We start from the raw sequence: 15489 nt of genomic DNA, 5'->3' as shown, positions 1-15489 counted from the left end.
AAAATTAATCCTTAAAACCATGAAACTAGAACACATCGTCCGCTTATTTTATTTATTTATTTATTGTTTTTTCTTTCTTCTAACGGACACTCATACAAAAATCAGAGGATTTCTCTCTTGTTCATTCAACTGATTTATCCGAAGGCTGGGCAACATGCAAGCCTCCCAATTAATGCAACAGAGAGCACATAACATGAACATATTGGTCTCAACAAGGTACCTGTCCTAAAACACAACCTGGCCCCTGTGCCGAGCACTGCTAAGTCAAATGCACATGATGGAAATAAAGCGAACCTACTAGGGATATCCTGGCATGAGGTTTGTTCATCTAGATTTAAATCCTAGTGGAGAAGGTATCTAGACTGGCTTACTCAAGTGGATAACTCAAGTCGAGGAGGGTCAGCGTATCAGTAGCATTGCTTTCCAGCTTAGCTGGTGGTGCTCCCCGCCTAAAATATGTGTGATTAAAATCCTTTACCGGGTGACAAGCACCTCGGCTATCTCAAAGAAAGCGGGTTATGTCAAGCAAATGCCCAATTTTAATTTCAAGAAGACTCATAGGGGTGAGAAGATAATTTATATGTACAGTTCAATAATATCAAAGCGGTAAAAAGCAGACAAGTAGCACATTAGGCCCAAATAAATCACAGTATATACAAAATTAATAAAGCCAAATAAAAGTCAACATGTATAAGCTCGAATTCTAGTTGTCCCTAGCAGAGTCGCCAAAGCTGTCACACCCCTTTTCCATCCCCCAAAAGACATGTGTGTTATGGATTGTGGGTTAAATAGCTTTTTCAATTAAAGTGACAAGTTTGAGTGTGGATTATTTTATTTACAAAGTCGTTACTTGGAATTAATTTTTTTTTCGGTGTTCCAAGTCACCTTTTATTTGAATCCCTAGTCAAAGAAAGGTTTGACTCTTTTATTATTTGGTCTTCGAAAAATAAAGTCCGAGTAAGAAATTCTGTTGACTGGGAAGAAGGTGTAAGGTATTCCCCGAGTCTCATAGTTCTACCACGATTGCTCTATCGACTTAAATTTGGCTTGAATTAATTTTGGATAAACTGTGTTTTATTCGTTTCCGTGCTTTACCTGTATCCGCTTCTATTGCTTGATTATTAGAATTATTAAAAAAACTTTGATAATATTGCAGTGTCATAACCACACTACGCAAGCGAATGATCGAGACGAGATTTATTAATCTTGGCATAATAGCGCTACGCAAGCGAATCCGCCGTCATGACAAAGAGTTATTTAGTATGTTATTACTTTTGAAAACAATTACTACATTTAAAAAATTTAATTAATTTATTAAATGTCAACTATCGCGCTACTCAAGCGAATCCGCGGTTATAACAAGGGATTAATTAAAATAGAAATTAATTAAAGTTATCGAATATGGTATAACATTAATGAATTAATTAAATATTAAATATCACGCTATGCAAGCGAGTCCGTGAAGTTAAAGCGAGCCTACTAATTGCCTAACGTTTAAATTAATTAAGTGATCAAGTTCTTAATTCAAAACATGATATTTTCTCTTGAAGTACCAAAAAAACGTTGAAAAGTCCAACCACATTTAATTTATATGACCTAGCAACATAAGTGAATATTCCAAGTTCAGTTGTTTATGGTCTAACTATAAAAAGTGAAAAGTGGCTAGACTTTTAAGGAGAATCCACCAAAACAGAAAGCATATTTATTAAAATAGTATAGTAGTACAAAATAGACTTTATAAGAGCAAACTATTTCCTCGCTAACTTCAGATCTTAATTCTTGGAAACAAAGATGAATTCTTTTCAAAATTCTACATCTACCACCTACCTGTTAAACACAAAGACCAACAAGAGTTTACTAATAAATAATTTTGCACTTAAAAAAAGTCCACCATTAGAGTATGATAAAGCTCACTGGAATCAAATAAAAATTCCCCTACCGTACCCCTCCATTTTTGCTCTTGAGATTCAATAGAAATAAATTTTTTCGGAACAATTACAAAACTTTTATACCTTCGCTATTTAGGCCTATAAGAAGGCAAGTTCATGCAAATGAATTTCAGCATTTAAACATACACTTTATCAGTCATTTAAAGCATGTTTCAAACAATCCAAAAAGATTTAGACAGCTAAGACAAACGCATGTTTCATAACTTCATTCAAAATTTATACTCTTAAAGGTAAAGAGGAATAACTAATGTGAAAAAACGAGAAGAACCAACGAGAAAACCTTTGATACCAAAGCTAATTGAAACTAACAAATAGAACCAGCACTGACAGTGACAGAACAACAACAAAGCAGTGCTTGAAACCCAAAGGAACAAGAGATTTTTTGAAAGAGAAGGAACTCAGCAAAAGCTCTAAGTGTTCTCCTATTTCTCTGAAACGATTTTACACTCAAGATACTCCCCTAAATCTCACAATTTTAGCTTAGTATATGAAGGTTCAGCTGATGGTTTTTACTCTTTTCGTTCTCCTCCCTCTTTTTTTAGTGTGTTTTTTATTTTATAAGAGAGATGAGGGAAAGTAAATGAATATTGTGTGTGTGTCCGTGAAGGAAAATGGGGATACGGGGGTTGTGAGTGGGGAACAAAGAGTGTGGGACATGAATGAGGGACAAGTAACGGGGGACATGAGTGGGGAATGAGTGGAAAAGTGGAGTGAGGACACACGTGGAAAAAATGGGAGCGGGAATGATGGAGTGGGAAGTGAGGTATTGGTGAGATGGGTGGGAAAAAATTCAAGTATGGTAAAAAATTAGGTGTTCACAACTCTTCTTCTCAAGTTAATCCTTCTTCTCCCATTGATGATGCTCCCGTGAATGATCCTCCCATTGATGATGCTCCTTAGTTTTCTCCTGTCTTTTGTTAAATTTTATTTTGTTGCTTTGCACTTGATTTAACAACTTTTGGGGAAGTTTTGGTTACCCCAGATTTCTTTTGGGGTTGAATGACAAACTAATACCTCTGTTTTCCCAATGTTTAATATTTATATATATTTTGGCTACTTTTACCGTTTATTTTGCTCTTTGATATTTGAACTTATTCCTTGCATTTATAAATGCTTTAACAGTTCGTGACTTTAACAAATATGGATTTTCATAAAAGAGGGCCCTTTTATATTAACGACACTGATGAAGATGACGTCTCATCTTCATATTGGTGTAAATATATGAAAGACGAAGTAGACATGAAAAAGAAATAATTTGAGAAAGTTTTATGCTTTGAACTTTCAAATGAATTTCATACATATTTTTCATAATTATTCATACAACACTTTCATAAAACACTTTCATAACTGCTTTCTTTGCAGCAAAGTTTAAGGTACAAAATCGGTTCTATTATCCCGTGACTGATTTTTGGTCGTAACCTAAAACCCGTAGGAACATGGAACGTATCTCGTATCCTTTTCGCAAGTTTACACCTTTCCAAGGTTACTTCAAGGTTTTTGATTCAGGTTTTTTGCTTCCTTCTATATATATAGTCCCCCGGTGTTAGAGCTTTGAAGTATGAAATCTCGAACACTGGATTACTCCTTCCTTTTGGTCCATTCCCTGAAAAGGAAAATACAAACGGGACTCAGAGATATACGTTTAGATGATGACTGCATAATCCATTTTTCCATAAGAAAAGTTGCAACCTATACTGGGAATAATTTAGTATTTCACGTGTCTTTCGGGTCTAATATCATCATTTGGTACGGGCTAGCTTTTCGCCTATCATCTAAAATTGTTAGTAAAATTCAGAAGAACAAAATAAAATCGTAGCTGAGTGATACCTGCCCATGGGTACTTTCTTCATCTAACAGTAATATTTCTTCAGATCTTAATTTTTCCGCATTAGCCGCTTTTGTTGATTGAAACACCTTTTTGAGGACGAAATTCCCAATCTTGAAGTATCTCAGATTAGCTTTCAGGTTGTAGTATCGCTCAATCATCTGTTTCTGAGCCGCCATCCTTATCAGCGTCGCTTCTCTCCTTTATTCCAGTAAATTCAAATTCGTTCGCAACTCTTCTTCATTTAAATCCTCAGTAGCATGTGTATACCTTGTATTTGGTTCATCTTTTCTACTGGGATTAAGGCTTCAGTGGCATAGACAAGTAAAAATGGAGTCTCGCCCATGCTTGTTTTTGCTGTCGTTCGATAAGCCCACAATACCCTTGGTAACACTTCTGGCCATTTGCCTTTTGATTATTCTAATCTCTTCTTTAAGTTATTAATAATAACTTTGTTTGTTAACTCGGCTTGCCCATTGTCTACAGGATGGTAAGGTGCGGATGTAATTCGTTTAATCTACCAACTCTGAGAATTCTGTGATTTTCGTGCCTATGAACTGTGGGCATTATCATACACGATTTCTTTTGGAACTCCGAACTGACAGATAATATTTCGCCAAATAAAGTCCCTGACTTCCTTTTCTCACACCTGTTTAAAAGCTCTTGCTTCTACCAATTTTGAAAACTAATCTGTTAAAACCAATAGAAACCGTACCTTTCCTTTAGCTTGAGGTAACGGGCCTACGATATTCATTCCCTATATCATGAAAGTCTACGGCGAAATAACTGAATATAACAGTTCTGCTGGGAAATGCATTTTATTGCCATATCGTTGACACTTATCGCACTTGGCTACAAAGCTTTTTGCCTCTTCTTCCATTTTTGGCCAATAATATCCTGCTCTTATTAGCGTTTTTACCAACGATCTTCCCCTAGCGTGATTGCCACAGTACCCTTCATGTACTTACCTCATCATATATTCTATTTGTGAAGGTCCGAGACACCGTGCTAAAGGCCCACCGAACATCATTTGGTATAAGTTTCCACGAATCAAGCAATACTGGGCAGCTTTTTGGTGGAGTAACTGAGACTTTTTCTTGTATTCGGGTAAAATTCCGTACTGCAAAAAGTTAACAAATTAAATTCTTCCAATCCCAAGTCAGATTATTAAAATTTACCTCATTCTTGTCTTGGTCGAGCGTTGAATGAAACAAATGTATTACAATAGCATTTTCTGCATTTGTTATTTCTGGAACAAACGCGAGACTGGCTAACGCATCTGCTTCTGCATTCTCCTCCCTAGGTATTTATATGACCTTCCACGACTTAAATTGTCTGACTAATTCCCTTGCCTTTTCTAGATATTGTTGCATTCGTGCCTCTATTGCTATGTAAGTCCCCTGCATCTGGTTAACCACTAGTTGCGAAACACTTTTGATTACAATCTGTTCTATACCAAGTTCTCGTGCTAGTTTCAAACCTGCAATCACAGTTTCGTACTCTGCTTCATTGTTAGTGATGGGATAACATTTTATTTCTTGTCTTATGCTTTCCCCTGAAGGTGGAATTAGTACAATACCTAAACTCCCTCCTTTAAGAACCATTGGTAAATAGAATCCAATTCCTCGGATTAAATCCGGTAAATACTTGTAGTTCCTTTTCTGCTTCAGGAACTAAATTCGTGCTGAAATCTGCTACAAAGTTTGCTAAAACCTACGATTTTATTGTAGTTCTGGGCTGATATATGATATCATACTCACTGAGTTCTATTGCCCACTTAGCTAACCTACTGGATAGTTCTTGTTTATACAATATATTTCTTAGAGGAAAAGTAGTTATTACACAGATAGGATGACATTGAAAATAAAGTCTCAATTTTCTAGATGCCATAATTAATGCTAAAGCAAGTTTTTCTAAGTGAGGATATCGAGTCTCAGCATCTAACAAAGATTTACTAACATAATAAATTGGAGATTTTTTTACCTCTATCTTCTCGTACCAACACCGCGCTTACCACCACTTCCAATACGGCAAGATAAATAAGCAACCTTTCTCCGTCTTTCGGTTTGGCTAGCATGGGCGGATTTGACAAATATGATTTTAGATCCTTGAGGGCTTCATGGAATTCGTCAGTCCACTCAAATTGGTTTTGCTTTCTCAATACTGAAAAGAATTTAAAACTCTTTTCTGATGATTTTGAAATAAATCTCCCTAAGGCTGTTATTCTTCCTTTTAATCTTTGTACTTCTTTTTTGCTTGTGAGTACGTCCGGTATTTACTCAATAGCTTTGATTTGTGCAGGATTCACTTCAATACCCCTGTTAGAAATAAGAAAACCTAAAAACTTACCTGAAGCCACGCCAAAAGCACATTTTTCTGGATTTAGCTTCATATTATATTTGCGGAGAATTTCGAAAGTGCTTGACAGATGTTGAAAATGATCTCCCGCTTGTGCTGACTTTACTAACATATCATCAATATAGACTTTCGTAGTCTTTCCCAGATGTTCTTGGAACATCTTAGTCACCAATCTTTAGTACGTAGCTCCAGCATTTTTTAGACCAAATGGCTTGAATTTGTAGCAGTAAGTCCCCCTGTCTGTGATAAATGAAATTTTTCTTCATCTAGAGGATCCATCTTTATTTGATTATAACCTGAATATGAATCTAAAAAACTTAACAGCTCATGACTTGCGGTAGAATCAATTAGTTGATCTATATGCGGCAAAGGAAACGAATCTTTGGGACAAGCTTTATTTAGATCAGTATAATCTACGCAAACTCGCCATTTTTCATTCTTTTTTGGAACTACCATAATATTAGCTAACCGGTCTGGGTACTTTACCTCTCGTATTGACCCAATTTTCAAAAGTTTTTGTACCTCATCCTGGATCACTTGATTTTTGAAGGATCCTTACTTCCTTTTCTTCAGCTTGACTGGTGGGTATGATGGATCCTCATTCAGTTTGTAGGTCATCACCTTCGGTGCTATACCTGTCATATCTGAATGCGACCAAGCAAAATAATTTGTGTTAGCTTTTAAAAATTCAACTAATTTACCTTTCATTTCTAGGCTCAGATTTGCTCTGATGTAAACTTTTCTGTCTGGCCAGTGTTTAAATAGCATTATAGTTTCGAGTTATTCAGCAGTTGTTTTGATGTTTTCATTTTCTTCTGGCTCTTGAATAACATCGGGTCCTGAATCTACATCCGCCTGTCCTGAAATGCCTTCAGTTGAGGTTTGTATTACTATATCCTCAACGGAATTCTGTAGTTGCTATTTTTTTCATTTACAACATCATTCAATGTGCTTGTAACCACCACTGTATTGATACTTTTAGAAGCCTGTTGATCTTCACATAATTTGTCGAATCCCCCATTGTGAAGGAAATTTAATAACTTGATGCAATGTGGACGGTACAACATCCATATCATGAATCCATGGTATTCCTAGAATCATATTATAAGCCATGTCTACATCTATCACCTGGAACTTTGTATCCTTGATAATTCCCTCTGCAAACGTGGTAAGCACTATTTCCCCTTTTGTGATAACGCTTGAATTATCAAATCCAGACAAAGATTGTGCCTTTGGTATCACCTTGTCGCTAGCTTGCATTTCATTCACCACCCTTAGTAGAATGATATTTACGGAGCTACCTGGATCAATCAAAACTTGTTTAACGTTAGTATCGTGTATAAGTAAAGATATTACCAGCGCATCATTATGAGGAATTAACAAGCCGTCCGCATCTTTATCATCAAATGTTATACTGTCTTCATCCAAAACTTGGCGAACTCGCTTTCCATGAGTGACCGTGACTTTTGCATATTTTTTGCAGCTGTATATGTCACACCGTTGACCTCATCTCCCCTAGTTATCACATTGACTGTTCTCTTTGGAGATGGGGGTTTCGGAGGCTCTTGTTTATTCTTCATATATGATTGTCTACCTTTCTCGCTGAACAGGTCAGTTAGATAACCTTGCTTCAATAAATGCTCAACTTCTCCTTGTAATAACCTATAATCTGTTATTCTATGTCCATGATCGTTGTGAAATTCACACCAAAAATCTGGATTTCTTTTGCTCAGGTTTGATCTCATTTCTTTAGGCCACCGTACCTTGTCTTCCATACCTCTTAAAACAGCTACTAACTCGGAGGTACTAGCATTGAAACTGTAATCTCCGTTCCTTGCATGTGTATTGGAATCATTGCCTCACGCATCCCGTTCCTTTCTGAATCTAGATGATGAACCTGCTTTTTTTTGCCTTGATCTAGATTCAGATCGTATATTTTCCTATTTAGGCCGTGAATCTCACCCTGCAGGTCCCATGTAAGGTTCATATCTATTTTTTTCGGACCTTTTTCCGATTCTGAATGTCTCGATCCTGCTCTTTCGTTAACCCTTGACTGTGAAACCGTATCTTCTTCTATCCGCAGTTTCGTGATGTACCTGTTGTACACATCATTCCACGTTGTTGCAATAAACTCCCGCAAACTTTCCTTCAGTCTCCTCATATCTTCTGAACTTTTCTCGTTTAAATTTCTCGCGAATGCCATAGCTGCCCAATTGTCATGTACTCGTGGTAGCATCATCCTCTCCCATTGGAATCTATCCATAAATTCCCTGAGTAATTATGTATCTCCTTGTTTTACCTTTAAAATGTCTTCCATCCTTTTTTCAACCTTCTGAGCTCCCGAATGTGCTTTTATGAATGAATCTACAAGTTCAGCAAAAGAATCAATAGAGTTTTTAGGTAAAATAGAATACCACGTTAATGCCCCTTTTATGAGTGTTTCACCAAAAATTTTAACCAAAACTGATTCGATTTCCTGCTTGGTTAAATCATTGCCCTTGAAGAACCAGTCAAGACTCAAGATCAAGTTTTAGAAGACTTATAAATAGGAATTTGTAATTCATAGATGATAGACTTGTTTAGTTTCTTTTGATTTTGATGTAATAACAGGACCACATATCGGAGCCTACCACAGACCGGAGCTCCAACTCATTATTTCATCATTCTTCTTAATCTACACACGACCTGATTCCCTTATAACCCGGGATATGTAGGTTGTCCATAACCGAGACTCGGTCGCACTATTTTCTCTTATCTCTTCCCTTTTGAATAATGGTATGGCCAACAATTAGTCATATCACTAATCTTTTCGTTGCCTTGAAACTTTTCATGTTTCCAAGCAAAGAGGGGTATGCTGTGAGCACTTAAGCTTTTACCATACTTCAATATTTTTTCACTCATTTCACCAATACCTCACTTCCCACTCCATCATTCCCGCTCCCATTTTCCCCACACGTGTCCCCACTCCACTTTCCCACTCATGTCCCCCACTCCTTGTCCCCCATTCATGTCCCCCACTCATTGTCCCCCACTCAGAACCCCCGTATCCCCATTTTCCTTCACGGACACACACACAATATTCATTCACTTTCCCTCAGCTTTCTTATAAAATAAAAAATACACTAAAAAAAGAGGGAAGAGAATGAAAAGAGTAAAAACCATCAGCTGAACATTCATTTACTAAGCTAAAATTATGAGCTTTGGGTGGCGTATCTTGAGTGTAAAATCGTTTCAGAGAAATAGGAGAACACTTAAAGCTTTTGCCCCACCAGGAACAAGTCCATTTTCATCACCTTCGGGACCTTCGTCTTAAGGTGAGGAAAAGCTTTGACGTTGCTGAGTTTTCTCAATTGCTTGTTTAGCCTTAGCAATCTCAGCATTAAGGTCAAAACCCTCCTGGTTGGCTTCAACTAGAGTCTCGAGGCGAGTGTTTAGGAAAGCCCAAATCACATCCAATGATAGGTTATCTCAAGAATATCATAATCCTTCTCCTACTAGTCAATCTCGGCTCTCAACTCTTCTTTTTCAGTTTCAGAGGTATCATAAGCTGTCTTCAAAGGAGCAAGAGAAATTTCCAAGAACTGAATCTTATCAGTAGAGGCGCAAAGATCTTCCCAAACTTAAGTAAGTGTTTGAACCAACTCTCCCGCATAAACCTCTTTTTGATTAAGGAGTTCCTTCAAACTCCTTATTTCTTCAGTTACCTTGGAAAGTTGTTTAGCAAAGGAAGCTTCAAGGATATCCTTGTCCTTTCCGACCTGACTAGATGAAGCTTTTTCAACCGCTAATTCAGCGGCAATCACTCTCATATGTTGTTCCAAAGCATTATTCTCTTCCTCTATAACTTCTTTTTCCAATTGAAACTTTCGAATTGTTCTTTCCAGTTATCAGCCTCAGTGCGGTAATCTATAACTTGTTGGTCCGCCTGAGAAACTCTATTCATAAGCTCTGTACCAATCAAGTTGATTTACAAAAAAGGAGAAAGAGTTATGAGTAAGAAAAAGAAGAGAAATGAAATATAATTAAGCCTGTACCTTCAAGGAAGAATTAACTATATCATTCATTAAGGTGAGTGAGCTATGACTTTCTAACTTTGACTTCTCTACGGGAACTAGCAGAGGTTTCAACCACATGTCGACTTGACCAGATTTTCTTAATAAGTTTCCACCTTCAGGAACCTCAACAACAGCTCTTTTGATTGTCCTCCTGCTGCTAGAAGGTTGGGCTTCTACATGAGAAGCAGTCACGGGAATAACAGACGGAGTAGAAGCAGCCACAGGAATAACAGCAGGAGTAGGATCGGGTAAAGACACGAGAGGGTTAATGGAAACTGAGATTGGAAGGGAGGCATGGGGAAATTCTTCAGAAACATGCCCAAAAGCTTCATCACTTTCGAAGCCATGAGCAAACAATCTATCAACAGAACCTGGGGAGGATCAGCAGCATCTTCATCAGAAACCACTAAAGGGGCACTCTCTGGCTCATCCATGAGTCTAAAAGGGATTGAACTTGGTAAAAGGTCATGAGAAGAAATATTTTTATCATTAGAAACCACACTTCTCCTGACGCATGACCTTCGCACCAAAGAATCCTCCTCTTTTTCTTCTTCACCATAAGAGCCACGAGCTCCGTCGGTTTTCCTTTTTGAAGAAGAAGCACTTAAAATCCTTTCCTGGGCGAGAGTCACGGAAAGCATAATAGATGGAACAAACGCGAGACTAATGTCACGAATAGGAAACCCTAGCAAAAAATAAAAGGGAAGAATAAGAAACCCTTGAACCAACAAGGAAGAGAAAAGGAAAGACAATAAATGGAAAAAGTACCGTGTGTGTTCACTTTCCAACATAATCTTTGAGAAGGATATTTCTAAGACCTTTTTCCATAGGCGCAACAGTTAACATCTTATCTACCCAAGCACGGAAGTTGAAAATTTCATCAAAAACTTCCATAGTTGCTGAAAAAGTAATCATGTGATCACATGGGGTTTTTCTTTTGAGACATAAAAAATAAAAAAAGCTTACGTGCAAAGTTTCCTTTCTCTGGGAAAGACATATTTTCCTCACCCGCTATTGCACTAGTGGGAGAAGCAACAAAACGAGCGTACCAGCCACGGTCACAGTCGTCTTCAGGGCTAACCAGTACTCTCTTACTTCTAGCCACGAGAGAAAAAACTCCTTAACGAAACAGTTTAGGGGAGTAGAGATGAAGCAAGTGTCGAAAAGTGAAAGGCATGGAAACCAAATGTGATAAATGACGAAGGCATGCAACAACCCTCCATACTATGAGGCCAATCTGGCCTAGGCACACATTGAAATAATGACAAAATTCAATGATCACTAGGTCTAAAGGAGGTTTGAACCCTAAAGTAAAAGGGTAGGTGTAAACAAAGAAAAAACCAGCTTGGTATGAGGTAATTCTCTGGTTGGCACTAGGGACTAAAACTAGGAAATCTGGTTTCCAGTCACATTCCCTTCGAACCAGTGAGAGAAGGCCAGTAGTGATCAAACATGGATAAAGACCAGTGTGATTAAGGGAGGCCATAGAAGAGACTTGATTCCTTATGGTTTCGCGATCAGTTACAAAAGACAATTCTTGAGGAACAATCTCTGCAATTGTGGGTTCGCAGACTGGTTCATTTAAATCTCTATTCCTAGAAGAAGATCTAGGGGTCAAAAGTAGCCCTAGGCGTAGAAGAGGAAGGCTTAGCAGCACTGCTCTGGGAAGAAAGACCAAGATTAGATAACGAGCCATGACTACGAAGTCTACCACCTCTCCTACTTCTAGTAGAGACAGTAGAAAGAGCAAGTTCATCGACAATCACAACCTTACGAGGGTTTGGTATAGAAGAAGACATGATTGACCAACGTCATAATGAAAAAATAGATGCGAAAATACAAAGAAAGAGTAATATGGTGGATAGTGAAGAAGGAAGACTTCAAGAGATAAAAAAAGAATGAAGTAATTGTAAGAAGACACGACCATAATTAAAAGTAAGTCATTATGAAGCATCATAATGGAACCGTCACTTCGTGACTGACGCAATCGTAGAAAACCCTAAAAAGCGCTGAAAAACTGCAAAGCCAATCGTTAGAACTTAGAAGCCATGTGGCATGGGCATTAAATAGACGTGACATACGTCACATCGGTTCTGTAGGGGACACGATGATATTCGAAAAACGGCGGCAAATAATTTCCTCCATAAAAGCTTACCACTCCCCGAATATTCAATTGAAAAATATTCAGAAAGTGGGAGGGACTATCTGTATTGGTGGAAAAAGGTATCACACATGGAATGTTAGTAAGTTTACGAAGCATGACACGTTGTATAATGGCGTAGTGACAAGTGCCATGCTCGATTAGAGAAATTAAGAATACAAGGAAGGTACGAGGGAAACACCCACGATATAGTACATAACAGAGGATCGGGCCTGAACAACTGTCAAAGAAGAGGTGCGAACGGAATGAATCAATATCAAAAAGAAGGGAAGATACATGAACCAGAAATAAATGAGGGAGGAGAATCGGAACCGGTGTAAGGCATTTGTAGCTACAAATGTGTCAGTTATGGTTATTAATGATAACAGGCAATCAATACAATTAATGCTCATAATGAATTCATCTTAAATAGGAAAAACGTTATGATTGTACACCCCTATATAAAGATAAAGAATTTTACTTGTAAGGACAAGTTCCAAGTACTACTGAAATATACTCTATAATTTCTTGCTTTATCAAAGTTTTCTACCTTGATTTTAGGGATTGACCGTCGTTTCATTCCTTATTTCTTTCTGTCAATTTACGCTATTGCTTTTACTATTTTCCCAAAAAGGTTGTTGAGGAAGTGAAGTAAAACTTGGTTATTAGTAACCCGTTTTCTTCTAAATATGGGCTTTGATTGAAAATTTTATTTTTTTGGTTAAACAAGATGATGCTCGTGCTAATGCACAGACCCAACATACCAAGTATTTAATTTTTTTAAACTGCGGTGGTGCTAGTAGACATGGTGCGACCTATCGGAATCTGAACGAAAAATCAAAATTAGAAAGTTTCTTATACAATACGGGTATAATATAGGTTCTATTATTTATAATATTCCACAAAAAATAAAAAGATACAACAATAAAGTTTTACAACCTATCTATGAAAATCATAATTGCATCATTTTTAGCTTGCCAACATTTTGTTGCCAAGCTCTATAGTCGCTCCAGTCCAATAAATTGTATTGCAAACCCAGTTGTCTCGACTACTTCATTTTCTTTCCTTGACATAATAATTGGGCGTGCTGCTGCAACATATGGTTTTAGATAAGATTAGATCCTGACAATTAACATTTTCAAGTGACTTTCTTGTAAAAAAAAAAAAGAAAAAGAAAATAGTGAATGCTTCAATACCAACTTCGAAAACATGTAAATAGTTGACCAACCTTGAAGACCAGTACAATTGTCTGCAAGTTTCACAATGTAATCCATGCAGAAATCAACTATCTCTTCCTCAATTCTACAATGTCTATGGTTTGAATTATTTCTTATCTCATCTGTTGAAGGATTTTAAAGAAGGAAAGCAACCCTTTCATATGTAGTCGGTCCAATACCTGGATCTGCATAATTAAGTGCAGAGTGTAGTATGAGTATAACCGACTCCATGTACTCAGCAAGTATCATAACTAATCTCGGCGAGATAATAGAAGCTAGAATTATTAATGATACACGCTAATAACTTGCACAGTTCATAAATTTCACAAGTCTACACAACAATAATACCATCTAATAAAAAAACATAGATAAATTCACCTCGGTGCACAAAAAGATAATGCGCCAAGCCCTGTATCAATTAGCAATTCAGCATATAAAGAAGATATGCACAACAAGACATGTATACATTCCCGATATAGCATATATAGAAGATATGTGAATAACACATGTATACATCCAAGGAAATTGCAAGTAGAGAAGAGTTGCAATAATCAAACCAAACACTAATTATTTTTTTCTCATACCGCGTGTGCATCATCAAGAGAGAACCGTGAAAGGGTGACCTTAGGGGGATGAATCCTTATCCATACATTGCACAAACAACTCACGTGCCATATATAACAACCGCACGGATAACTCATGCGCTATCATAATTCAGATCAACACGGACCACTCACGTACTAACAACCCAGTCCATATCACACAGAAGGCATATACAAGAATACACGTACATGAACAATAGATATTAAATTAAATACTTATGGACTAAGTGACATGCTAAGGTATAGGCATGTGCAGACGTGTGTACTATCATGGTTCAAATCAGACGATTACGCTACAAGAATAACAATTAGCATATTTGAACACGAGATCAACCAACAAATAATCTCTAACAAGATTCAATTAGCTCACAAGGGGATACAACATAAAAAGCGTGATGACATGAAACTTTGTAATCAATTCAAGACATATCATAGCCTAATCGCTACCCCGAGCATGGATAATAACTCGATGCACGCACATGGGATTAATACCCTCATATGTGCACCACCCATAAATCATAGCCAACACTAATAACTCAGGCAACTATTGCCTCAATCAAGTTTACATAAGATACTTACCTCAAGTTTACATAAGATACTTACTGGGTCGACCAGTCATTTTGAGCTTTAGCATTCCGTTAGATGGTTTAAGGTCTCGAGTATCTTCGTATTATGCATTTCGACTTGCGTGTATGATATATTTTAGCTTTCCGACGTTTCAAGATTTATTTGGAAGAATGATTCCTACTTTAGAAGCTTATGTCATAAGAGCTTACCGGAGTTTGACTTTTATGTATACAACTTTGGAATAGTATTTGGATAATTCCAATAGATTGGTATGGTAATTCTAGACTTAGACATATGTCCGAATTTGAAATTTGAGGTCCGTAGGTTGGTTTGGTGCATTTTGGCAAAAGTTGGAAAGTTGAAGGTTTGGAAGGTTGAGAAGTTTGACCGAGAGTTGACTTTATAGATATCAGGTTCAGATTTTGATTTCGGGAGTTAGAGTAGGTCCTTTTTGTCATTTATGACTTATGTTCAAAATATGAGGTTATTCCGATGTGTTTAGGCTTGTTCGCCGTTAGGTTTGAATTTGAAAATGTTTATTAGTTCATTAGGCTTGAATTGAGGTGCGATTCATAGTTCTGATGTTGTTTGGTGTGATTTGAGGTCTCAAGTAGGTCTGCGATATATTTTGGAATTGGTTGGTGTGTTTGAATGGGGTACTGGGGGCCTCGGGTATGTTTCGAATGGGCTACGAGCCATTTTCTCATGTTTTGAACTGCTGGTTCTTCTATCTAGTTTTCTTCATTGCGATCACGACTCTGGAGTCGCATTCGCGT

The sequence above is a fragment of the Nicotiana tomentosiformis genome, chromosome 5, assembly GCF_000390325.3.
Source record: "Nicotiana tomentosiformis chromosome 5, ASM39032v3, whole genome shotgun sequence".
Classification (NCBI taxonomy): domain Eukaryota; kingdom Viridiplantae; phylum Streptophyta; class Magnoliopsida; order Solanales; family Solanaceae; genus Nicotiana; species Nicotiana tomentosiformis.
The sequence above is the reverse complement of the archived record's forward strand: the minus strand, read 5'-3'. Positions refer to the sequence as shown.